General features: G+C 50.4%; 1 protein-coding gene across 2 annotated transcripts in view; it reads left to right on the top strand.

Moving 5' to 3' along the window:
* The first annotated feature begins 222 nt into the window (after positions 1–222).
* CCDC77 (coiled-coil domain containing 77) overlaps positions 223–27,969 on the top strand; it is a 60,065-nt gene continuing 32,318 nt past the window's right edge. Inside the window, exon 1 of one of the 2 annotated variants that reach the window (XM_073544189.1) lies at positions 223–641. The gene's annotated coding sequence lies outside the window, so the exon portion shown is untranslated. Of the gene's footprint in view, positions 642–17,590; positions 17,614–27,969 lie in introns of those variants that run through there. The other variant, XM_073544190.1, reaches the window with a different exon arrangement.

Here is a 27,969-nt window from a genome sequence, read left to right as displayed (position 1 = left end):
TCCGCTCCTGGCCGCAGGGCCCCTCCAGGCCTCCTCTTCTCCCCGGGGCCCGGCTCCTGGGGCCCCTCCTACCCCGGTGCCGCCGTGCGGATCCCCCGGGGCCCGGTACGTTCCGCCCTCGCCTCCCCGGAGCTCCGGGAGTGATGACCGGCGGTCACAGCAGCCTCCGCACCTCCTGGCCTGATGCCTCCGTCTCCGGGCTACATACACCGGTTTGTTTTGCTCTCAGTCCTAGGCCGGAAGTTCGGGTCACCGGAAACCGGAACTGTCCACCTCCGCCAGTCGGGGGCAGGTAGTGCGCGGCGGATGTGATGGCGGCTGAGCCCGGTGATGAGATTCGTGCAGATTTCAGACGGCGCCGGGGAAGATTCTCACACAGCGATAACGATGCTTCACCGGGCGGAGGGATCTGCGGTGTGATATCCCTCCGCGTCATCCTGCACTGTACTACCAGATGTGACCAGCAGATGGCGGCGGTATCAATCAGTGTCAACCTGCGCTGCCATACCAGATGTGACCAGTAGAGGGCGGACGGTATCACTCTGCGTCATTCTAAAATGCAGTGCCAGATGTGACCAGCAGATGGCGGGGGTATCACTCCCTGTCAACCTGCGCTGAAATACCAGATGTGACCAGCAGAGGTCGGTAATACTGTGCGTCATCCTAAACTGTAGTATCAGATGAACCAGCAGAGGGAGCCGGTATCACATCTTGGACGCCTGTGGCAACCTCGTATCCAGCAGAGGATGGGAGGATGGAGGATGGCACCACAGAGGATGAGAGAATGGTACCACAGAGGATGGGAGGATGGCACCGCAGAGGATGAGAGAATGGCACCTCAGAGGATGAGAGGATGGTACCACAGAGGATGAGAGAATGGTACCACAGAGGATGAGAGAATGGTACCACAGAGGATGAGAGAATGGTACCACAGAGGATGAGAGAATGGTACCACAGAGGATGGGAGGATGGCACCGCAGAGGATGAGAGAATGGCACCTCAGAGGATGAGAGAATGGCACCGCAGAGGATGAGAGGATGGTACCACAGAGGATGAGAGAATGGTACCACAGAGGATGAGAGAATGGTACCACAGAGGATGAGAGAATGGTACCACAGAGGATGAGAGAATGGTACCACAGAGGATGGGAGGATGGCACCGCAGAGGATGAGAGAATGGCACCTCAGAGGATGAGAGAATGGCACCGCAGAGGATGAGAGGATGGTACCACAGAGGATGAGAGAATGGTACCACAGAGGATGAGAGAATGGTACCACAGAGGATGAGAGAATGGTACCACAGAGGATGAGAGAATGGTACCGCAGAGGATGAGAGGATGGCACCGCAGAGGATGAGAGAATGGCACCGCAGAGGATGGGAGGATGGCACCGCAGAGGATGAGAGAATGGCACCGCAGAGGATGAGAGAATGGCACCGCAGAGGATGGGAGGATGGCACCACAGAGGATGAGAGAATGGCACCGCAGAGGATGGTACCACAGAGGATGGGAGGATGGCACCACAGAGGATGGGAGGATGGCACCGCAGAGGATGAGAGAATGGCACCGCAGAGGATGAGAGGATGGCACCGCAGAGGATGAGAGAATGGCACCGCAGAGGATGGTACCACAGAGGATGGGAGGATGGCACCACAGAGGATGGGAGGATGGCACCGCAGAGGATGAGAGAATGGCAACGCAGAGGATGAGAGAATGGCACCACAGAGGATGAGAGGATGGGACCGTAGAGGATGAGAGAATGGCACCGCAGAGGATGGTACCACAGAGGATGGGAGGATGTCACCGCAGAGGATGCGAGAATGGCACCGCAGAGGATGGTACCACAGAGGATGGGAGGATGGCACCGCAGAGGATGAGAGGATGGCACCGCAGAGGATGAGAGAATGGCACCGCAGAGGATGGTACCACAGAGGATGGGAGGATGGCACCGCAGAGGATGAGAGGATGGCACCGCAGAGGATGGTACCACAGAGGATGGGAGGATGGAACCGCAGAGGATGAGAGGATGGCACCGCAGAGGATGGTACCACAGAGGATGGGAGGATGGCACCTCAGAGGATGGCACCGCAGAGGATGAGAGAATGGCACCGCAGAGGATGAGAGGATGGCACCGCAGAGGATGAGAGGATGGCACCGCAGAGGATGAGAGGATGGCACCGCAGAGGATGGGAGGATGGCACCACAGAGGATGGCACCCCAGAGGATGGGAGGATGGCACCGCAGAGGATGGGAGGTTGGCACCGCAGAGGATGAGAGGATGGCACCACAGAGGATGGGAGGATGGCACCACAGAGGATGGTACCACAGAGGATGAGAGGATGGCACCGCAGAGGATGGGAGGATGGCACCGCAGAGGATGGTACCACAGAGGATGGGAGGATGGCACCACAGAGGATGGGAGGATGGTACCACAGAGGATGGGAGGATGGCACCACAGAGGATGAGAGAATGGCACCGCAGAGGATGGGAGGATGGCACCGCAGAGGATGGGAGGATGGCACCGCAGAGGATGGGAGGATGGCACCACAGAGGATGGGAGGATGGATGGCACCACAGAGGATGGGAGGATGGCACCGCAGAGGATGAGAGAATGGCACCGCAGAGGATGAGAGAATGGTACCGCAGAGGATGAGAGAATGGCACCGCAGAGGATGGCACCGCAGAGGATGAGAGAATGGCACCGCAGAGGATGGTACCACAGAGGATGGCACCACAGAGGATGGGAGGATGGCACCGCAGAGGATGAGAGAATGGCAACGCAGAGGATGAGGGAATGGCACCACAGAGGATGAGAGGATGGCACCGCAGAGGATGAGAGAATGGCACCGCAGAGGATGGTACCACAGAGGATGGGAGGATGGCACCGCAGAGGATGAGAGAATGGCACCGCAGAGGATGGTACCACAGAGGATGGGAGGATGGCACCGCAGAGGATGAGAGGATGGCACCGCAGAGGATGAGAGGATGGCACCGCAGAGGATGAGAGAGTGGCACCGCAGAGGATGGTACCACAGAGGATGGGAGGATGGCACCGCAGAGGATGAGAGGATGGCACCGCAGAGGATGGTACCACAGAGGATGGGAGGATGGCACCGCAGAGGATGAGAGGATGGCACCAGAGAGGATGGTACCACAGAGGATGGGAGGATGGCACCTCAGAGGATGGCACCGCAGAGGATGAGAGGATGGCACCGCAGAGGATGAGAGGATGGCACCGCAGAGGATGAGAGGATGGCACCGCAGAGGATGAGAGGATGGCACCGCAGAGGATGAGAGGATGGCATCGCAGAGGATGGGAGGATGGCACCACAGAGGATGGCACCCCAGAGGATGGGAGGATGGCACCGCAGAAGATGGGAGGTTGGCACCGCAGAGGATGAGAGGATGGCACCGCAGAGGATGGGAGGATGGCACCACAGAGGATGGTACCACAGAGGATGAGAGGATGGCACCGCAGAGGATGGGAGGATGGCACCGCAGAGGATGGTACCACAGAGGATGGTAGGATGGCACCACAGAGGATGGCACCGCAGAGGATGGGAGGATGGCACCGCAGAGGATGGTACCACAGAGGATGGGAGGATGGCACCGCAGAGGATGAGAGGATGGCACCGCAGAGGATGAGAGGATGGCACCGCAGAGGATGAGAGGATGGCACCGCAGAGGATGACAGGATGGCACCGCAGAGGATGGGAGGTTGGCACCGCAGAGGATGAGAGGATGGCACCACAGAGGATGGCACCCCAGAGGATGGGAGGATGGCACTGCAGAGGATGAGAGAATGGCACCTCAGAGGATGAGAGAATGGCACCGCAGAGGATGGGAGGATGGCACCACAGAGGATGGGAGGATGGATGGCACCACAGAGGATGGGAGGATGGCACCGCAGAGGATGAGAGAATGGCACCGCAGAGGATGGCACCACAGAGGATGAGAGGATGGCACCGCAGAGGATGGTACCACAGAGGATGGCACCACAGAGGATGGGAGGATGGCACCGCAGAGGATGAGAGAATGGCACCGCAGAGGATGAGAGAATGGCACCACAGAGGATGGGAGGATGGCACCACAGAGGATGGGAGGATGGCACCACAGAGGATGGGAGGATGGCACCACAGAGGATGAGAGAATGGCACCGCAGAGGATGGGAGGATGGCACCACAGAGGATGGGAGGATGGATGGCACCACAGAGGATGGGAGGATGGCACCGCAGAGGATGAGAGAATGGCACCGCAGAGGATGGCACCGCAGAGGATGAGAGGATGGCACCGCAGAGGATGAGAGAATGGCACCGCAGAGGATGGTACCACAGAGGATGGGAGGATGGCACCACAGAGGATGGCACCGCAGAGGATGAGAGAATGGCACCGCAGAGGATGAGAGAATGGCACCACAGAGGATGAGAGGATGGGACCGCAGAGGATGAGAGAATGGCACCGCAGAGGATGGTACCACAGAGGATGGGAGGATGGCACCGCAGAGGATGAGAATGGCACCGCAGAGCATGAGAGGATGGCACCGCAGAGGATGGCACCGCAGAGGATGAGAGGATGGCACCACAGAGGATGAGAGAATGGCACCGCAGAGGATGGTACCACAGAAGATGGGAGGATGGCACCACAGAGGATGGGAGTATGGCACCGCAGAGGATGAGAGAATGGCACCGCAGAGGATGAGAGAATGGCACCGCAGAGGATGGCACCGCAGAGGATGAGAGGATGGCACCGCAGAGGATGAGAGAATGGCACTGCAGAGGATGGTACCACAGAGGATGGCACCGCAGAGGATGAGAGAATGGCACCACAGAGGATGGGAGGATGGCACCACAGAGGATGGGAGGATGGCACCACAGAGGATGGCACCACAGAGGATGGGAGGATGGCACCACAGAGGATGAGAGAATGGCACCGCAGAGGATGGGAGGATGGCACCGCAGAGGATGGGAGGATGGCACCGCAGAGGATGGGAGGATGGCACTGCAGAGGATGGGAGGATGGATGGCACCACAGAGGATGGGAGGATGGCACCGCAGAGGATGAGAGAATGGCACCGCAGAGGATGAGAGAATGGTACCGCAGAGGATGAGAGAATGGCACCGCAGAGGATGGCACCGCAGAGGATGAGAGAATGGCACCGCAGAGGATGGTACCACAGAGGATGGGAGGATGGCACCGCAGAGGATGAGAGAATGGCAACGCAGAGGATGAGAGAATGGCACCACAGAGGATGAGAGGATGGGACCGCAAAGGATGAGAGAATGGCACCGCAGAGGATGGTACCACAGAGGATGGGAGGATGGCACCGCAGAGGATGAGAATGGCACCGCAGAGGATGAGAGGATGGCACCCCAGAGGATGGGAGGATGGCACCCCAGAGGATGGAAGGATGGCACCGCAGAGGATGGCACCGCAGAGGATGAGAGGATGGCACCGCAGAGGATTAGAGAATGGCACCGCAGAGGATGGTACCACAGAGGTTGAGAGGATGGCACCACAGAGGATGGGAGTATGGCACCGCAGAGAATGAGAGAATGGCACCGCAGAGGATGAGAGAATGGCACCGCAGAGGATGAGAGAATGGCACCGCAGAGGATGAGAGGATGGCACCACAGAGGATGAGAGAATGGCACCACAGAGAATGGCACCGCAGAGGATGGCACCACAGAGGATAATAATAATAATAAATTTTATTTTTATAGCTCCGACATATTCCGCAGCACTTTACATTTCAGAGGGGATTTGTACAGACAATAGACATTACAGCATAACAATAATCACATACAGTAGATTATAACAAATACCAAGAGGAGTGAGGGCCCTGCTCGCAAGCTTACAGTCTATGAGGAAAGAGGGAGACACGAAAGGTGGGTGGTAACAGTTGCTCTGATTGTATGGACCAGCCATAATGTTAAGTGTGTAACAGTACAGACACAGAGGGCTGATGGATGCATAAAGCATGTGGGAACATGATGCTGGGAACCTGGTTATGGTAAAACTTTTGGCTCTGCCACACAGGGATAGGTTAGGTTAATGTGTTGAGGCGATAGGCCAGTCTGAATAAATGCATTTTCAGGACACGCTTAAAATTGTGGGGATTGGGGACTAATCGTATTGACCTGGGAAGTGCATTCCAAAGAATTGGCGCGGCACGTGTAAAGTCTTAGAGACGGGAGTGGGAGGTTCTGACTATTGAGGATACTAACCTCAGGTCATCAGCAGAACGGAGGGCGTGGGTAGGGTGGTATACTGAAACAAGGGAGGAGATGTAGGGTGGTGCTGAGCCATGGAGGGCTTTGTGGGTGAGGGTAATAAGTTTATACTGAATTCTGGAGTGGATGGGTAGCCAGTGTAATGACTGGCACAAGGTAGAGGCATCGGTGTAACGATTGGTGAGGAATATGATCCTGGCTGCAGCATTCAAGACAGATTGGAGAGGGGAGAGTTTGGTAAGAGGGAGACCGATTAGAAGAGAGTTACAATAGTCGAGACGAGAATGAATAAGAGAAACAGTAAGAGTTTTTGCAGAGTCAAAAGTAAGAAAAGGTCGAATTCTAGAAATGTTTTTGAGGTGCAGATGACAAGAGCGAGCCAGTGATCGAATGTGGGGGGGCAAAGGAAAGCTCGGAATCAAGTATGACCCCAAGACAGCGGGCATGTAGCTGGGGAGTAATAGTGGAACCACACACAGAAAAAGCAATGTCGGGTATAGGTACATTAGTAGAGGGAGGAAACACAAGGAGTTCAGTCATTGACAGGTTCAGTTTCAGATATAGTGAGGACATGATATTAGACACAGCGTTTAGACAATCGCCGGTGTTTTCTAGAAAGGCTGGTGTGATGTCAGGAGAAGAAGCGTATAATTGGGTGTCATCAGCATAGAGATGGTACTGGAAACCAAATCTACTGATTGTTTGACCAATAGGGGCAGTGTACAAGGAGAAGAGAAGGGGGCCTAGAACCGATCCTTGGGGGACCCCAACAGTAAGGGGAAGGTGAGAGGAGGAGGAACCGGCAAAAGATACAGTAAAGGAGCGGTCGGAGAGATAGGAGGAGAACCAGGAGAGAACGGTGTCCTTGAGGCCAATGGAACGGAGCATAGTGAGGAGGAGCTGATGATCCACAGTGTCGAATGCTGCAGAGCAATCCAAGAGAATTAGCATGGAGTAATGACCATTTGATTTAGCTGTTAGTAGATCATTAGAGACTTTAGTGAGGGCAGTTTCAGTAGAGTGTAAAGAGCGGAAACCGGATTGGAGAGGGTCGAGAAGAGTTTTCTGAGAGATAGCGGATAAGACGGGAGTGGACCAGGCGTTCCAGGAGTTTAGAGATGAAGGGAAGATTAGAGACAGGTCTATAGTTAGCGGCACAGTTTTGGTCGAGGGATGGTTTTTTAAGTAGTGGATGTATGATGGCATGCTTAAATGAGGAGGGAAAAATACCAGAAGAGAGAGAGAGGTTAAATATTTTAGTTAGGTGAGGGGTGACAGCAGGGGAAAGGGACTGGAGGAGATGTGACGGAAATGGGTCACTGGTGCAAGTAGTTGGGCGAGAAGATGCAAGGAGCCTGCTTACTTCTTCTTCTGTGACTGGTTCAAAATCAGAGAGTGAGTTAGATGCAGTGGGGGAGGGAGGACAGTGCATGGTATGAGGGGATTTGGAGATAATTTCCTGTCGGATCTGGTCAATTTTTTCTTTGAAGTAATTGGCCAGATCGTCAGCTCGGAGCTCCGTGGTTGGGGCCTGTACTCTTGGATTGAGTAGAGAATGAAAAGTGTCAAAGAGACGTTTCGGGTTATTGGACAGTGAGGTGATGAGGGTGTTGAAATAGGTTTGTTTGGAGAGGTGAAGGGCAGTGTTGTATGTTCTAAGCATAAACTTAAAATGGATGAAATCTTCGTGTAGATTGGATTTTCTCCACAGACGTTCGGCGCACCTGGAGCACCGCTGCAGGAAACGTGTTTGCACCGTGTGCCAGGGTTGTCGCCGTCTGTGTTGTGGTGTTCTATTTATAGGGGGTGCAAATTCATCCAGGGCACTTTGAAGTGTTTCATTGTAATGCTTCAATGCAGAATCAGGACATGAGAGGGAGGAGATAGGGGCCAATGAAGACTGCAAGTTCTTCAGAAGTTTCTGGGTGTTATTGGCCTGTATGTTTCTATAAGTCTGGACAGTGGGGGTGACCTGAGCAGCCTGGCAGTTCTTTATAGAGAATGAAAGAAGATTGTGGTCAGAGAGCGGGAGAGGGGAGTTTGCAAAATCATCCACTGCACAAAGCCGAGAGAAGACCAAGTCGAGGGAGTTTCCGTCTTCATGCGTTGGAGAATTAGTAAGCTGCGAAAGGCCAAATGAGGAGGTTAGAGATAAAAGGTGAGTAGCAGATGGGGAGAGGGGAAGAGCAATGGGGATGTTGAAATCTCCCATGATGAGGGTAGGGATGTCACAGGAGAGAAAATGTGGAAGCCAAGTGGCAAAATGATCCAGGAACTGATGGGAGGGGCCGGGAGGACGATACACCACCGCCACTCGCATGGAGAAGGGGGTGTAGAGTCTGACGGCATGGACCTCAAAAGAAGGGAAGACAAGTGCGGGTACTTGAGGGATAACCTGAAAGGTACATTTTGGTGATAGGAGCAGACCAACGCCTCCACCAGCTCTATTGTCTGATCTTGGGGTATGAGAGAAGTGTAGCCCCCCGTATGAAAGAGCAGCAGCAGCGGTAGTATCTGACTGCTGGATCCAGGTTTCAGTAAGAGCCAGGAGGTTAAGAGAATTAGAAAGGAAGAAGTCATGAATGAAGGAGAGTTTGTTACACACTGAGCGAGAATTCCAAAGTGCACAATTAAGAGAGACAGATGGCATGCAGGGAATATTGATAAGATTAGAGGGGTTTCTGAGTGTAGCAGTTGGGGGGTTTGACTTTCTATAACATGGGGGACCAGGGTTGGGAGCAATGTCTCCTGCAACTAGGAGAAGGAGGATAGAAAGAGTGAGCAGATGGTTAAGTGATTTGTGAGAGCGTCTCTGATGTTGAATGGTGGGACTGACTGGATCTGTGCAGTTTAACAACGTGAAAAGAGCGTGAGTGCTATACATAGGAGAGGAAAGGAGCGAGGGGCCAATATGGATGGAGTGTAGAGAGTTAATGCCAGGGCGGTGGATGTGTGTGAATGCAGCGGCCAGGATATAAATTACACAAATGCATATGGTATATATTTGTTGTACTCCAAATGTACAGAGAGTAGATGTATATAAATGTCTTACCTGTCTCCTGCCCTGTCTAACTGCCATGTTATAACTGCCAGAAGTACTTTGATAAACTGTACTTGGATAAAGTGTGCATAAATGCCCCCTGCATAAATGCTCCCCCTAGCTAGGTCTGAATATATAGGAGGTTAAGGCTAAGTTTTGTTTTTTTTTGTTTTTTTTTGGCTCTCTCTTCTCGTTAATCAATCACACTAAATTGAGACACCAGGACCCAATAAAATGTTGTGGTCAAATAAACACATGTCCAGCACTACATGGATGATACCACAGAGGATGGGAGAATGGCACCACAGAGGATGAGAGGATGGCACCACAGAGGATGGGAGGATGGCACCACAGAGGATGAGAGAATGGCACCACAGAGGATGGGACCACAGAGGATGGGAGGATGGCACCACAGAGGATGAGAGGATGGCACCACAGAGGATGGGAGAATGGCACCACAGAGGATGGGACCACGGAGGATGGCACCACAGAGGATGAGAGGATGGCACCACAGAGGATGGGAGAATGGCACCGCAGAGGATGAGAGAATGGCACCACAGAGGATGGGAGAATGGCACCGCAGAGGATGAGAGAATGGCACCACAGAGGATGGGACCACAGAGGATGATACCACAGAGGATGGGACCACAGAGGATGAGAGAATGGCACAACAGAGGATGGTACCACAGAGGATGAGAGAATGGCACCGCAGAGGATGGGACCACAGAGGATGAGAGAATGGCACAACAGAGGATGGTACCACAGAGGATGAGAGAATGGCACCGCAGAGGATGAGAGAATGGCACCGCAGAGGATGGGACCACAGAGAATGGCACCACAGAGGATGAGAGAATGGCACCGCAGAGGATGAGAGAATGGCACAACAGAGGATGAGAGAATGGCACCGCAGAGGATGAGAGAATGGCACCACAGAGGATGAGAGAATGGCACAACAGAGGATGAGAGAATGGCACCGCAGAGGATGAGAGAATGGCACCACAGAGGATGAGAGAATGGTACCACAGAGGATGAGAGAATGGCACCGCAGAAGATGGAAGGATGGTACCGCAGAGGATGAGAGAATGGCACCACAGAGGATGAGAGAATGGCACCGCAGAGGATGGGAGGATGGTACCGCAGAGGATGGGAGGATGGCACCACAGAGGATGAGAGGATGGCACCACAGAGGATGGTACCACAGAGGATGGGAGGATGGCACTACAGACGATGATATCACAGAGGGTGGGACCACAGAGGATGAGAGGATGGCAACAGAGAGGATGGGAGGATGGCACCACAGAGGATGAGAGGATGGCAACACAGAGGATGGGAGGATGGCACCACAGAGGATGATACCACAAAGGATGTGAAGATGGCACCGCAGAGGATAGTACCACAAAGGATGAAAGGATGGCACCACAGAGGATGAGAGAATGGCACCGCAGAGGATGAGAGAATGGCACCACAGAGGATGGTACCACAGAGGATGGGAGGATGGCACCACAGAAGATGAGAGAATGGCACCGCAGAGGATGAGAGAATGGCACCACAGAGGATGGTACCACAGAGGATGGGAGGATGGCACCACAGAAGATGAGAGAATGGCACCGCAGAGGATGAGAGAATGGCACCACAGAGGATGGTACCACAGAGGATGGGAGGATGGCACCACAGAAGATGAGAGAATGGCACCGCAGAGGATGGGACCACAGAGGATGAGAACATCGAGTATTTCATACAAAGCGCAAAAAATGTACCTTTTCATTGAGACCTGAGGGGGCACGTGGCACAATAGATGACCTGAGGGGGCCGTTGTATGAGGGGACATGTGGCACAATAGATGACCTGAGGGGGCCGTTGTATGAGGGGACATGTGGCACAATAGATGACCTGAGGGGGCCGTTGTATGAGGGGACATGTGGCACAATAGATGACCTGAGGGGGCCGTTGTATGAGGGGGCACGTGGCACAATAGATGACCTGAGGGGGCCGTTGTATGAGGGGGCACGTGGCACAATAGATGACCTGAGGGTGCCGTTGTATGAGGGGGCACGTGGCACAATAGATGACCTGAGGGTGCCGTTGTATGAGGGGACATGTGGCACAATAGATGACCTGAGGGGGCCGTTGTATGAGGGGACATGTGGCACAATAGATGACCTGAGGGGGCCGTTGTATGAGGGGACACGTGGCACAATAGATGACTTGAGGGGGCCGTTGTATGAGGGGGCACGTGGCACAATAGATGACCTGAGGGGGCCGTTGTATGAGCGGACACGTGGCACAATAGATGACTTGAGGGGACACGTGGCACAATAGATGACTTGAGGGGACACGTGGCACAATAGATGACCTGAGAGGGCCGTTGTATGAGGGGCACGTGGCACAATAGATGACTTGAGGGGACACGTGGCACAATAGATGACCTGAGAGGGCCGTTGTATGAGGGGCACGTGGCACAATAGATGACCTGAGGGGGCCATTGTATGAGGGGACACGTGGCACAATAGATGACCTGAGGGGGCCATTGTATGAGGGGACACGTGGCACAATAGATGACCTGAGGGGGCTGTTCTATGAGGGGACACGTGGCACAATAGATGACCTGAGGGGGCCGTTGTGAGGAGACACATGGCACAATAGATTACCTGACTTTTGATGTGGCGGCTTTGTTTTCCGGCTTTCGGTTTCTCGTTGTTCTTTCCTTCTATTCGTCCTTTTTCATTTTATGGCAATTGGAGACGACTTATCAGGATTCATCTTCAGGACTCGGATCCGATCAGAGGATTTCTTGACTCTGGACGTTCTTTCCCCTATTAAACGTGGACGGAGCTCACTGCCGGGCTATATTGGGTTTTATTTTTCATTTTTTATTTCTGATGTTTATTGTTCTCTCACTTTTGTATCACAATTTATTTCTCATCATTTTATATTATCTCATCAGATCTGGTGCGTTATCAGATATCGTCACATTTTTCCTCTTTATTATTCTATACTTTTATCTAATTCTCTTTCTGTCTCACATCTCATGACGTGTCATGGCCCCTCTTTGGTTCCATCCTCTGTGGTGCCATCCTCCGTGGTGCCATCCTCCGTGGTACCAACCTCTGTGGTGCCATCCTCCATGGTGCCATCCTCTGTGGTACCATCCTCTGTGGTGCCATCCTCCGTGGTACATCCTCTGTGGTGCCATCCTCCATTGTACCATCCTCCGTGGTGCCATCCTCTGTGGTACCATCCTCTGTGATACCATCCTCTGTGATACCATCCTCCGTGGTGCCATCCTCTGTGGTGCCTTCCTATGTGGTGCCATCCTCCGTGGTACCATCCTCCGTGGTACCATCCTCTGTGGTGCCATCCTCTGTGTTACCATCCTCCGTGGTACCATCCTCTGTGGTGCCATCCTCTGTGCTGCCATCCTCCGTGGTACTATCCTCTGTGGTGCCATCCTCTGTGCTGCCATCCTCCGTGGTACATCCTCTGTGGCGCCATCCTCCATTGTACCATCCTCCGTGGTGCCATCCTGTGTGGTACCATCCTCTGTGGTGCCATCCTCCGTGGTGACATCCTCCATGGTGCCATCCTCCATTGTACCATCCTCCGTGGTGCCATCCTCTGTGGTACCATCCTCTGTGATACCATCCTCCGTGGTGCCATCCTCTGTGGTGCCATCCTCCATTGTACCATCCTCTGTGGTACCATCCTCCATGGTACTATCCTCTGTGGTGCCATCCTCTGTGTTATCATCCTCTGTGGTGCCATCCTCTGTGGTGCCATCCTCCGTGGTACATCCTCTGTGGTGCCATCCTCCATTGTACCATCCTCCGTGGTGCCATCCTCTGTGGTACCATCCTCCGTGGTGCCATCCTCTGTGGTGCCATCCTATGTGGTGCCTTCCTATGTGGTGCCATCCTCTGTGGTACCAACCTCTGGTGCCATCCTCCGTGGTACCATCCTCCGTGGTACCATCTGTGGTGCCATCCTCTGGTACCATCCTCCATGGTACCATCCTCCGTGGTGCCATCCTCCGTGGTACCATCCTCTGTGGTGCCATCCTCTGTGGTACATCCTCTGTGGTGCCATCCTCCGTGGTGACATCCTCCGAGGTGCCATCCTCCATTGTACCATCCTCTGTGGTACCATCCTCCGTGGTACCATCCTCTGTGGTGCCATCCTCCGTGGTGCCATCCTCTGTGATACCATCCTCTGTGGTGCCATCCTCTGTAGTGCCATCCTATGCGGTGCTATCCTATGCGGTGCTATCCTTTGCTTGGCACATGGCTGCATGGGTGTCCATATATCTATGATTGGCCCTTCCGGGCCTCCATCCCCCTCTATGATGCGCTGTTCTTACCATTACATACTTTTCTGCTTCATTGTCACAAGTTGATAAACTTTTAGGAATTACTGGGGTTCCACTTTTTACTGGGGTTTCAACGTTTTGGATCTGGATGAATATTTTACAATAACTTTTTTTTTAATAAGTATTTTTGAATTTTTAACAATCCTCCTCTGATGATCGTGCTTTACTCCACTGTCTCTAGTGTATAATACTAGATGTAACCAGCAGAGGGCGGCGATATCACTGTCATCCTACGCTGTAGTACCAGATAGTACCAGCAGAGGGCGGCGATATCACTGTCATCCTAGGCTGTAGTACCAGATAATACCAGCAGTGGGCGGCGATATCACTGTCATCCTACGCTGTAGTACCAGCTATTACCAGCAGAGGACGGCGATATCACTGTCATCAATCGCTGCAATACCAGAAAATACCAGCAGAGTGCGGCGATATCACTGTGTCATCCTCCTCTGTAGTACCAGATAATACCAGCAGAGAGCGGCGATGTCATTGTGTCATCGTACGCTGTAGTACCAGATAATACCAGCAGAGAGCGGCGATATCACTGTGTCATCGTACTCTGTAGTACCAGATAATACCAGCAGAGGGCGGCGATATCACTGTCATCCTACGCTGTAGTACCAGATAAAACCAGCAGAGGGCAGCGATATCACTGTCATCATACGCTGTAATATCAGATAATACCAGCAGAGGGCGGCGATATCACTGTCATCCTACGCTGTAGTACCAGATAATACCAGCAGAGGGCGGCGATATCACTGTCATCCTACGCTGTAGTACCAGATAAAACCAGCAGAGGGCGGCGATATTACTGTCATCGTACGCTGTAATATCAGATAATACCAGCAGAGGGCGCCGATATCACTGTCATCATACGCTGTAGTACCAGATAAAACCAGCAGAGGGCGGCGATATCACAGTCATCATACGCTGTAATCCCAGATAATGCCAGCAGAGGGCGGCGATATCACTGTGTCATCATACGCTGTAATCCCAGATAATGCCAGCAGAGGGCGGCGATATCATTGTGCCATCGTACGCTGTAGTACCAAATAAATCCAGCAGAGGGCGGCGATATCACTGTGTCATCGTATGCTGTAGTACCAGATAATGCCAGCAGAGAGCAGTGATATCACTGTGTCATCATACGCTGTAGTATCAGATAATGCCAGCAGAGGGTGGCGATGTCACTGTGTCATTGTACGCTGTAGTATCAGATAATGCCAGCAGAGGGCGGCGATGTCACTGTGTCATTGTACGCTGTAGTATCAGATAATGCCAGCAGAGGGCGGCGATATCACTGTCATCGTACGCTGTAGTACCAGATAAAACCAGCCGAGGGCGGCGATATCACTGTGTCATTGTACGCTGTAGTACCAAATAAATCCAGCAGAGGGCGGAGATATCACTGTGTCATCGTACGCTGTAGTACCAGATAATGCCAGCAGAGAGCAGTGATATCACTGTGTCATCGTACGCTGTAGTATCAGATAATGCCAGCAGAGGGCGGCGATGTCACTGTGTCATTGTACGCTGTAGTATCAGATAATGCCAGCAGAGGGCGACGATATCACTGTGTCATCGTACGCTGTAGTACCAGATAAAACCAGCCGAGGGCGGCGATATCACTGTGTCATTGTACGCTGTAGTACCAGATAATACCAGCAGAGGGCGGCGATATCACTGTGTCATCGTACGCTGTAGTACCAGATAATACCAGCAGAGAGCGGTGATATCACTGTGTCATCATACGCTGTAGTACCAGATAATACCAGCAGAGAGCGGTGATATCACTGTGTCATCATACGCTGTAGTACCAGATAATACCAGCAGAGAGCGGTGATATCACTGTGTCATCATACGCTGTAGTACCAGATAAAACCAGCCGAGGGCGGTGAAATCACTGTGTCATCATACGCTGTAGTACCAGATAAAACCAGCCGAGGGCACCGATATCACTGACATCGTACGCTGTAGTGCCAGATAATACCAGCAGAGGGCACAGATATCACTGACATCGTACGCTGTAGTACCGGATAAAACCAGCCGAGGGCACCGATATCACTGTCATCGTACGCTGTAGTACCAGATAATGCCAGCAGAGGGCGGCGATATCACTGTGTCATCCTACGCTGTAGTATCAGATAATGCCAGCAGAGGGCGGCGATATCACTGTGTCATCGTACGCTGTAGTACCAGATAATACCAGCAGAGGGCGGCGATATCACTGTGTCATCATACGCTGTAGTACCAGATAATACCAGCAAAGAGCGGTGAAATCACTGTGTCATCACACGCTATAGTACCAGATAAAACCAGCCGAGGGCACCGATATCACTGTGTCATCATACGCTGTAGTACCAGCTAATGACAGCAGAGTGCGCCGATATCACTGTGTCATCATGCGCTGTAGTACCAGATAATACCAGCAGAGAGCGGCGATATCACTGTCATCGTACGCTGCAGTACCAGATAATGCCAGCAGAGGGCACCGATATCACTGTGTCATCGTACGCTGTAGTACCAGATAAAACCAGCCGAGGGCACCGATATCACTGTCATCGTACGCTGTAGTACCAGATAATACCAGCAGAGGGCGGCGATATCACTGACATCGTACGCTGTAGTACAAGATAATGCCAGCAGAGAGCGGTGATATCACTGTGTCATCATACGCTGTAGTACCAGATAATGCCAGCAGAGGGCGCCGATATCACTGTGTCATTATACGCTGTAGTACCAAATAATGCCAGCAGAGAGCGGTGAAATCAGTGTCATCATACGCTGTAGTACCAGATAAAACCAGCCGAGGGCACCGATATCACTGTCATCGTACGCTGTAGTACCAGATAATGCCAGCAGAGGGCACCGATATCACTGTCATCGTACGCTGTAGTACCAGATAAAACCAGCCGAGGGCACCACCGATATCAGTCATCGTACGCTGTAGTACCAGATAATGCCAGCAGAGGGCGGCGATATCACTGTCATTAAACGCTGTAGTACCAGATAATACCAGCAGAGGGCGGCGATATCACTGTGTCATCGTACTCTGTAATACCAGATAATACCAGCAGAGGGTGGCGATATCACTGTGTCATTGTACTCTGTAATACCAGATAATACCAGCAGAGGACGGCGATATCACTGTCATCATACGCTGTAGTACCAGATAATACCTGCAGAGGGCAGCGATACCACTGTGTCATCATACGCTGTAGTACCAGATAATACCAGCAGAGAGCGGCGTTATCACTGTGTCATACTGATTGAAAGACAGGTGAGCGGGCACCAACCAAATGATTGCTCATGCAGGGATCACCACATGCAAGTATAATGAGTAAATATACAAAAAAAGAGAAAAGACTATGCATGTATGTGGGATCACCACGCCAGAAACCAAATATTTAAAAAAGTATAATTTTATTATAGAATACACAAAAAACAGCAGCAAGAAAGCGGCAAAAAACACCACACATAAAAACAATTAAAACAATCTAATCGGCATGTAGACCGCTGGCTGCAAAATATAAAGGCACCAATTGAAAGCAATAACAATCTCAATATCAAAACATATAATACAGACAATGAGATGGGGACACACAAACGACTGGATAATATAATGAGACCCTATACCAACATGCAAGGTGTGTAGCACATGACAGAAAGTATCAATCAATACATCCTGAAAAAACCCCTACAATGTTAGAAAAATATCTAATATAAGGGGTATAAATGACAAATATAACTCCCCATAGACTGAGAACAATAGCCCAAAAGAGTCACTGGTGCTGCCAAAAAGGATAAAGGCTAGTAGAGTATGGCAGTAAAAGACCCCAAGCGGGAGTATGATACATCGCCCAAAGATAAAACAGTCCGTAAGTCCAGTCAGAGGTCGCCCCAGCGTCTGTATATGGTGCCAGCAGCCACCGCGGGATACAAGGACCCACGCATTCCGACACCGCTAGGTGTCTTTCTCAAGGTGAGTGATAATGCAGCCCCTAAGCGCTGTTTATTTAAATCAAAAAAATCACACATAAATCCAAACAAAAAAGAAAACATCATGGGAAAGGGGGAGAAAGGGAATTAATTCCGAGGACTGCATTACAATGTGTTTTCCTTATATCCTTGGGACTCTCTGTCTCTGTTATTGTAACGTTGTTTGGTCTTTTTGTTGTTCTAGATCTACTCTAATGCGCCTTATACTTTTTTTGCTCGGCATGTTATCTTGGTGTGGCGTTTGCGACCACTACCTTTTTGTATGTACAGACTTGGGGGAACAACAATGAGACCCCATGTGTGTGGGGGTACCTATTTGACCCAATTTAATAATAAAATTTTGGCTCTTGTTACATCAAATTAACAGGTATTTACATATTTGATCCCATTTTTATCCATCATCATGTGAACACCTGAGCTATCTGTTTTTGGGCCGTTAAATTGGATCACTTTAGATGCATGTGTTGTATGAGGGGTCTAAGGGAAAAATATTTTCTTTAGATTAAACGCCGCCTCTCTGACACAGTCGCATCGGTAAACTATATGTGGTCCTTTGGATACCCTGTTCTAGGGCTAATTAGGATAGATATCCTGATTAGCGCTCTGTTATTATGACTCATGTTGGCTATAAAATAGTTTAGTCCACATTATATTGTGGACCTGTTTGTTGGGACAGTTTCTGTCTTCACTTTTTTGTTATATTTTTTCGTGGGGTCTGCGCATGCGGATGATCTACTAGACAGGGGTGGATACCTGTTTACTAATAAATTGATGTTATACCTACAAACTCCAATATCCATAAACAACTAATTTTGTGTCCATTGAGCTGCAGTGTGCATTTGTGGGATATGCATTCCCCACAGGCTCTGAGTGTGCATTATCTTAATATTTATTTATTATGCTGGGAGGCTGTTTACGCATCTGTATGTCTGACATTATGCCCGCCCTCTTGCCATGGCCACCTGAGGGTTGAATTGCGCATGCGTGTGACTCGTTAATCACATGAGAGGTTGATCCTTGATGGACGCTGACAGCGCTCATAAGATTGCTTGTGGTTACCCGTTCGGCCGCTCTGCACAGGCGCGGGATATTCTAGTCTCACGAGACTTCAACCTATGTGTTTTTGGTTGCTGTGCGACGGCGCCTGCGCAATTGATATCCGCTAAGCTGTGAGGTCACATCCGCTTCTACGATACTCCCTGTACGCCGCCAGCCGTCACCTGGTTTGGATTTATGTGTGATTTTTTTTATTTAAATAAACAGCGCTTAGGGGCTGCATTAGCACTCACCTTGAGAAAGACACCTAGCGGTGTCGGAATGCGTGGGTCCTTGTATCCCGCGGTGGCTGCTGGCACCATATACAGACGCTGGGGCGACCTCTGACTGGACTTACGGACTGTTTTATCTTTGGGTGATGTATCATACTCCCGCTTGGGGTCTTTTACTGCCATACTCTACTAGCCTTTATCCTTTTTGGCAGCACCAGTGACTCTTTTGGGCTATTGTTCTCAGTCTATGGGGAGTTATATTTGTCATTTATACCCCTTATATTAGATATTTTTCTAACATTGTAGGGGTTTTTTCAGGATGTATTGATTGATACTTTCTGTCATGTGCTACACACCTTGCATGTTGGTATAGGGTCTCATTATATTATCCAGTCGTTTGTGTGTCCCCATCTCATTGTCTGTATTATATGTTTTGATATTGAGATTGTTATTGCTTTCAATTGGTGCCTTTATATTTTGCAGCCAGCGGTCTACATGCCGATTAGATTGTTTTAATTGTTTTTATGTGTGGTGTTTTTTGCCGCTTTCTTGCTGCTGTTTTTTGTGTATTCTATAATAAAATTATACTTTTTTAAATATTTGGTTTCTGGCGTGGTGATCCCACATACATGCATAGTCTTTTCTCTTTTTTTGTATAATCACTGTGTCATACTACGCTGTAGTACCAGATAAAACCAGCAGAGAGCGGCGATATCACTGTCATCCTACACTGTAGTACCAGATAATACCAGCAGAAGGCGGCGATATCACTGTGTCATCGAACGCTGTATTACCAGATAAAACCAGCAGAGGGCGGCGATATCACTGTGTCATCGTATGCTGTAACACCAGATAACAACAGCAGAGGGCGGCGATATCACTGTGTCATCCTACACTGTAGTACCAGATAATACCAGCAGAGGGCGGCGATATCACTGTATCATCATGCGCTGTAATACCAGAAAGTACCAGCAGAGGGCGGCGATATCACTTTGTCATTGTACGCTGTAATACCTGATAAATCCAGGAGAGGGCACCAATATCACTGTCATCATATGCTGTAGTACCAGATAACACCAGCAGAGGGCGACGATATCACTGTTATCCTACGCTGTAGTACCAAATAATACCAGCAGAGGGCGGCGATATCACTGTGTCGTCCTGCGCTGTTGTACCAGATAAAACCAGCAGAGGGCAGCGATATCATTGTGTCATCCTACGCTGTTGTACCAGATAAACCAGCAGAGGGTACCGATATCACTGTTATCATACGCTGTAATACCAGATAATAGCAGCAGAGGGCAGCGATATTACTGTGTCATCGTACTCTGTAATACCAGATAAAGCCAGCAGAGGGCACCGATATCACTGTCATCATACGCTGTAATACCAGATAAAACCAGCAGAGGGCAGAGATATCACTGTGTCATCGTACGCTGTAATACCAGCAGAGGGCAGCGATATCACTGTGTCATCATATGCTGTAGTACCAGATAATACCAGCAGAGGGCGGCGATACCACTGTGTCATCCTATGCTGTAGTCACAGATAATACTAGCAGAGGTCGGCGATATCGATATCACTGTGTCACCGTACGCTGTAGTACCAGATAAATCCAGCAGAGGGCGGCGATATCACTGTGTTATCGTACGCTGTAATACCAGATAATACCAGCAGAGAGCGGCGATATCGATATCACTGTGTCACCGTACGCTGTAGTACAAGATAAATCCAGCAGAGGGCGGCGATGTCACTGTGTCATCGTACACTGTAGTACCAGATAATGCCAGCAGAGGGCGGCTATATCACTGTGTCATCATGCGCTGTAATACCAGAGAATACCAGCAGAGGGCAGTGATATCACTGTGTCTTCCTACGCTGTAGTACCAGATAATGCCAGCAGAGGGCGGCGATATCACTGTGTCATCATGCGACGTAATACCAGAGAATACCAGCAGAGGGCGGCAATATGACTGTGTCATCCTACGCTGTAGTACCAGATAAATCGAGCAGAGGGGGCGATGTCACTGTGTCATCGTACGCTGTTGTACCAGATAATACCGGCAGAGGGCAGCGATATCACTGTGTCATCATACGCTGTAGTACCATATAATACCAGCAGAGGGCGGCGATATCACTGTCATCATGCGCTGTAATACCAGAAAATACCAGCAGAGGGCGGCGATATCACTGTGTCATCCTACGCTGTAGTCACAGATAATACCAGCAGAGGGCGGCGATGTCGATATCACTGTGTCACCGTACGCTGTAGTACCAGATAAATCCAGCAGAGGGCGGCGATATCACTGTGTCATCCTACGCTGTAATACCAGATAATACCAGCAGAGAGCGGCGATATCGATCACTGTGTCACCGTACGCTGTAGTACCAGATAAATCCAGCAGAGGGCGCCGATATCACTGTGTCATCGTACGGTGTAGTACAAGATAAATCCAGCAGAGGGCGGCGATGTCACTGTATCATCATGCGCTGTAATACCAGAGAATACCAGCAGAGGGCGGTGAGATCACTGTCTTCCTACGCTGTAGTACCAGATAATGCCAGCAGAGGGCGGCGATATCACTGTGTCATCATGCGCCGTAATACCAGAGAATACCAGCAGAGGGCGGCGATATGACTGTGTCATCCTACGCTGTAGTACCAGATAAATCCAGCAGAGGGGGCGATATGACTGTGTCATCCTACGCTGTAGTACCAGATAAATCCAGCAGAGGGGGCGATATGACTGTGTCATCCTACGCTGTTGTACCAGATAATGCCAGCAGAGGGTGGCGATATCACTGTGTCATCGTTCGCTGTCATATCAGATAATACCAGCAGAGGGCGGCGTTATCACTGTCATCTTAGGCTGCAATCCCAGATAATACCAGCAGAGGGCGGCGATATCACTGTGTCATCATACGCTGTAATACCAGATAATACCAGCAGAGTGCGGCGATATCACTGTGCCATGATACGCTGTAGTACCAGCTATTACCAGCAGAGGGCGGCGATATCACTGTCATCAATCGCTGCAATACCAGAAAATACCAGCAGAGGGTGGCGATATCACTGTGTCATTGTACGCTGTAGTACCAGATAATACCAGCAGAGGGCGGCGATATCACTGTCATCATACGCTGTAGTACCAGATATTACCAGCAGAGGGCGGCGTTATCACTGTGTCATCATATGCTTTAGTATCAGATATTACCAGCAGAGGGCGAAGATATCACTGTCATCATTCACTGTAGTACCAGATAATACCAGCAGAGGGCGGCGATATCACTGTATCATCATATGCTGTAATACCAGATAATACCAGCAGAGAGCGGCGATATCACTGTCATCATACGCTGTAGTACCAGATATTACCAGCAGAGGGTGGCGATATCACTGTGTCATTGTACCCTGTAGTACCAGATTGTACCAGCAGAGGGCGGCGATGTCACTGTGTCATCGTACGCTGTAATACCAGATAATGCCAGCAGAGGGCGGCGATATCACTGTGTCATTGTACGCTTTAGTACCAGATAATACCAGCAGAGGGCGGCGATGTCACTGTGTCATCGTACGCTGTAGTACCAGATAATGCCAGCAGAGGGCGGCGATATCGCTGTGTCATCATGCGCTGTAATACCAGATAATACTGTGTCATCCTACGCTGTAGTACCAGATAATGCCAGCAGAGGGAGGCGATATCACTGTGTCATCCTAGGCTGTAGTACCAGATAATGCCAGCCGAGGGCGGCGATATCACTGTGTCATCATGCCATGTAATAACAGAGAATACCAGCAGAGGGGGGCGATATGACTGTGTTATCCTACGCTGTAGTACCAGATAAATCCAGCAGAGGGGGCGATGTCACTGTGTCATCATACGCTGTAGTAACAGATAATACCAGCAAAGGGCGGCGATATCACTGTCATCATGCGCTGTAATACCAGCAGAGGGCGGCGATATCACTGTCATCATACGCTGTAATACCAGATAAAACCACCAGAGGGCAGCGATAACACTGTGTCATCATACGCTGTAGTACCAGAAAATACTTGCAGAGGGCGGCGATATCACTGTCATCGTGCGCTGTAATACCAGAAAATACCAGCAGAGGGCGGCGATATCACTGTATCATCATGTGCTGTAATACTAGATAAAACCAGCAGAGGGCAGCGATATCACTTTGTCATCATACGCTGTAGTACCAGATAATACCAGCAGAGGGCGGCGATATCACTGTGTCATCCTACGCTGTATTACCTGATAATACCAGCAGAGAGCGGCGATATCACTGTGTCATCATGTGCTGTAATACCAGATAAAACCAGCAGAGGGCAGCGATATCACTGTGTCATCATAGGCTGTAGTACCAGATAATACCAGCAGAGGGCAGCGATATCTCTGTGTCATCATGCGCTGTAAGGCTGAGTTCACACGTGGCGTTTTTTTCGCGTTTCCGCGGCGGTTTTAACCGCGCGATTTTGCCGCGAAAACGCGAAAAATAAGCATCCCATGCATTCCTATGGGATTCCGCAATGCTGTGCTAATGTTGCGGTTTTTACCGTGGCGGAATCGCTTCGCGGTAAAAAACGCAGCATGCTCATTAATTTGCGGCATCGCGGCGATCCCGCACCCATAGGAATGCATTGTTCCGCTTACTTCCCGCATGTGGCTGTGCACACCATGCGGAAAGTAAGCAGAACATTTGCGGATGGTACCCACGGTCCGGAGGAGAGGAGACTGTCCTCCGGGCTTTGGGTACCATATCCCTGTTAAAAATAGAATTTAAAATAAAAAATATTGTATTCTCACCCTCCAGCGTCCCGCGCAGCCTTCCCGCTTCTCTTCACGCTCTCGTTCCCAGTAGTCCTTTGCGAAAATGCCCGCGATGGCGTCCGTTCTCGCGGGATCGCGAAGTCTCACGGTCATTCGCGCGACGTCATCGCGAATCACCGCGAGACGTCGCGATCCCGCGAGAACTGACGTCATCGCGGGCATTTTCGCAAAGGACTACTGGGAACGGCTGCGCGGGACGTCGGAGGGTGAGAATAACACCGTTTTTTATTTTTTTTTACATTCTATCTTTTACTACTGATGCTGCATAGGCGGCCTCAGTAGTAAAAAGTTGGTCACACTCGTCAAACACTATGTTTGACGAGTGTGACCAACCTATCAATCAGTTCTCCAAGCGATGCTACTGATCGCTTGGAAAACGCTAGTTTTTCCGCGGGAAAATCGCGGGAATTTAAAATGCGATTTTCCCGCGGACTGGAATTCCGGAATTCTCGCGGTAATTTCCGCGAGAGTTCCGGTACGTGTGCACTTAGCCTAATACCAGAAAATACCAGCAGAGGGCGGCGATATCACAGCGTCATCGTACGCTGTAGTACTAGATAATGCAAGCAGAGGGCGGCGATATCACGTGTCATCCTACGCTGTAGTACCAGATAATGCCAGCAGAGGGCGGCGATATCACTGTGTCATCCTACGCTGTAGTACCAGATAATGCCAGCAGAGGGCGGCGATATCACTGTGTCATCCTACGCTGTAATACCAGATAAAACCAGCAGAGGGCGGAGATATCACTGTGTCATCATGCGTTGTAATACCAGATAAAACCAGCAGAGGGCGGAGATATCACTGTGTCATCATGCGCTGCAATACCAGATAATACCGGCAGAGGGCAGCGATATCACTGTGTCATCCTGCGCTGTAATACCAGATAAAACCAGCAGAGGGCGGAGATATCACTGTGTCATCATGCGCTGCAATACCAGATAATACCGGCAGAGGGCAGCGATATTACTGTGTCATCCTGCGCTGTAATACCAGATAAAACCAGCAGAGGGCGGCGATATCACGTGTCATCATTCGCTGCAATACCAGATAAAACCAGCAGAGGGCGGAGATATCACTGTGTCATCATGCGCTGTAATACCAGATAATACCGGCAGAGGGCAGCGATATCACTGTGTCATCCTGCGCTGTAATACCAGATAAAACCAGCAGAGGGCGGAGATATCACTGTGTCATCATGCGCTGCAATACCAGATAATACCGGCAGAGGGCAGCGATATTACTGTGTCATCCTGCGCTGTAATACCAGATAAAACCAGCAGAGGGCGGCGATATCACTGTGTCATCCTGCGCTGTAATACCAGATAAAACCAGCAGAGGACGGCAATATCACTGTGTCATCATGCCATGTAATACCAGAGAATATCAGCAGAGGGCGGTGATATGACTGTGTCATCCTACGCTGTAGAACCAGATAAATCCAGCAGAGGGCGGCGATATCACTGTCATCATACGCTGCAGTACCAGATATTACCAGCAGAGGGCGGCGATATCACTGTCATCATTCGCTGCAATACCAGATAAAACCAGCAGAGGGCGGAGATATCACTGTGTCATCATGCGCTGTAATACCAGATAATACCGGCAGAGGGCAGCGATATCACTGTGTCATCCTGCGCTGTAATACCAGATAAAACCAGCAGAGGGCGGAGATATCACTGTGTCATCATGCGCTGCAATACCAGATAATACCGGCAGAGGGCAGCGATATTACTGTGTCATCCTGCGCTGTAATACCAGATAAAACCAGCAGAGGGCGGCGATATCACTGTGTCATCCTGCGCTGTAATACCAGATAAAACCAGCAGAGGACGGCAATATCACTGTGTCATCATGCCATGTAATACCAGAGAATACCAGCAGAGGGCGGTGATATGACTGTGTCATCCTACGCTGTAGAACCAGATAAATCCAGCAGAGGGCGGCGATATCACTGTCATCATACGCTGCAGTACCAGATATTACCAGCAGAGGGCGGCGATATCACTGTCATCATTCGCTGCAATACCAGAAAATACCAGCAAAGAGTGGCGATATCACTGTGTCATTGTACGCTGTAGTACCTGATTATACCAACAGAGAGCGGCAATATCACTGTGTCATCATATGCTGTAATACCAGATAATACCAGCAGAGAGCGGCGATATCACTGTCATTGTACGCTGTAGTACCAGATAATACCAGCAGAGGGCGGCGATATCACTGTGTCATTATACGCTGTAATACCAGATAATACCAGCAGAGAGCGGCGATATCACTGTGTCATTGTACGCTGAAATACCAGATAATACCAGCAGAGGGCGGCGATATCACTGTTATCATACGCTGTAGTACCAGATATTTCCAGCAGAGGGCGGCAATATCACTGTCATCATACGCTGTAGTACCAGATATTACCAGCAGAGGGCGGCGATATCACTGTGTCATTGTACGCTGTGGTACCAGATAATACCAGCAGAGGGCGGTGATTTCACTTTGTCATCGTGCGCTGTAGTACCAGATAATACCAGCAGAGGGCGGTGATTTCACTTTGTCATCGTGCGCTGTAGTACCAGATAATGCCAGCAGAGGGTGGCGATATCACTGTGTCATAATGCGCTGTAATACCAGAGAATACCAGCAGAGGTCGGCGATATCACTGTGAAGAGGAGGATGAATGAACTCATGGAGATCAACATCCGACACTGCGGAGACACCGTCACATGTTTCTCAACGCAGTGATTCTAGAGCACTGCCCCCATCCCTTATGGGAAATATGTAAAACATGCAAAACAGAAGCTGCGGAGACACCATCACGTGTTTCTCAACACAAGCAATGACTAGCCAGGTCTTTGCCCGGGAAGGAACAACCACGGGAAGGGCAGTCTCCAATGAAGGAAACCACCTATGCCAAAACATGGTATCCATCCACATACTGTGTCATCCTACGCTGTAGTACCAGATTATACCAGCAGAGAGGGGCGATATCACTGTGTCATCATGCGCTGTTGTACCAGATAATGCCAGCAGAGGGGGCAATGTCACTGTGTCATCGTACGCTGTTGTACCAGATAATGCCAGCAGAGAGCGGCGATATCACTGTCATCATACGCTGTAGTACCAGATATTACCAGCAGAGGGCGGCGATATCACTGTGTCATTGTACTCTGTAGTACCAGATAATACCAGCAGAGAGCGGTGATATCACTGTGACATCCTGCTCTGTAGTACCAGATAGTGCCAGCAGAGGGCGGTGATATCACTGTGTCATCCTACGCTGTAGTACCAGATAATGCCAGCAGAGGGCGGTGATATCACTGTCATCGTAGGCTATAGTACCAGATAATGCCAGCAGAGGGCGGCGATATCACTGTGTCATCATGCGCTGTAATACCAGAGAATACCAGCAGAGGGCGGCGATATGACTGTCATCCTACGCTGTAGTACCAGATAAATCCAGCAGAGGGGGCGATGTCACTCTCATCGTACGCTGTTGTACCAGATAATGCCAGCAGAGGGCGGCGATATCACTGTGTCATCGTTCGCTATAATACCAGCAGAGGGCGGCGTTATCACTGTCATCATATGCTGCAATCCCAGATAATACCAGCAGAGGGCGGCGATATCACTGTGTCATCATACCCTGTGTTACCAGATAATACCAGCAGAGAGCGGCGATATCACTGTCAGCATTCGCTGTAGTACCAGATATTACCAGCAGAGGGCGGCGATATCACTGTGACATTGTACGCTGTAGTACCAGATTATACCAGCAGAGAGCGGCGATATCACTGTCTCATTGTTTGCTGTAGTGCCAGATTATACCAGCAGAGAGCGGCGATATGACTGTCATCCTACGCTGTAGTACCAGATAAATCCAGCAGAGGGGGCGATGTCACTGTGTCATCATACGCTGTTGTTCCAGATAATGCCAGTAGAGGGCAGCGATATCACTGTGTCATCGTTCGCTGTAGTACCAGATAATACCAGCAGAGGGCGGCGATATAACTGTCATCATACGCTGTAGTACCAGATATTACCAGCAGAGGGCGGCGATATCACTGTGTCATTGTACGCTCTAGTACCAGATTATACCAGCAGAGAGGGGCGATATCACTGTGTCATCATGCGCTGTAATACCAGAGAATACCAGCAGAGGGTGGCGATATCACTGTCATTCTACGCTGTAGTACCAGATAATGCCAGCAGAGGGCGGCGATATCACTGTGTCATC

The sequence above is a fragment of the Dendrobates tinctorius genome, unplaced genomic scaffold, assembly GCF_039654945.1.
Source record: "Dendrobates tinctorius isolate UK_male_01 unplaced genomic scaffold, ASM3965494v1 ptg000136l, whole genome shotgun sequence".
Classification (NCBI taxonomy): Eukaryota; Metazoa; Chordata; class Amphibia; order Anura; family Dendrobatidae; genus Dendrobates; species Dendrobates tinctorius.
Note: the sequence above shows the minus strand (reverse complement) of the source record. Positions and strands in the feature narration are given on the sequence as shown.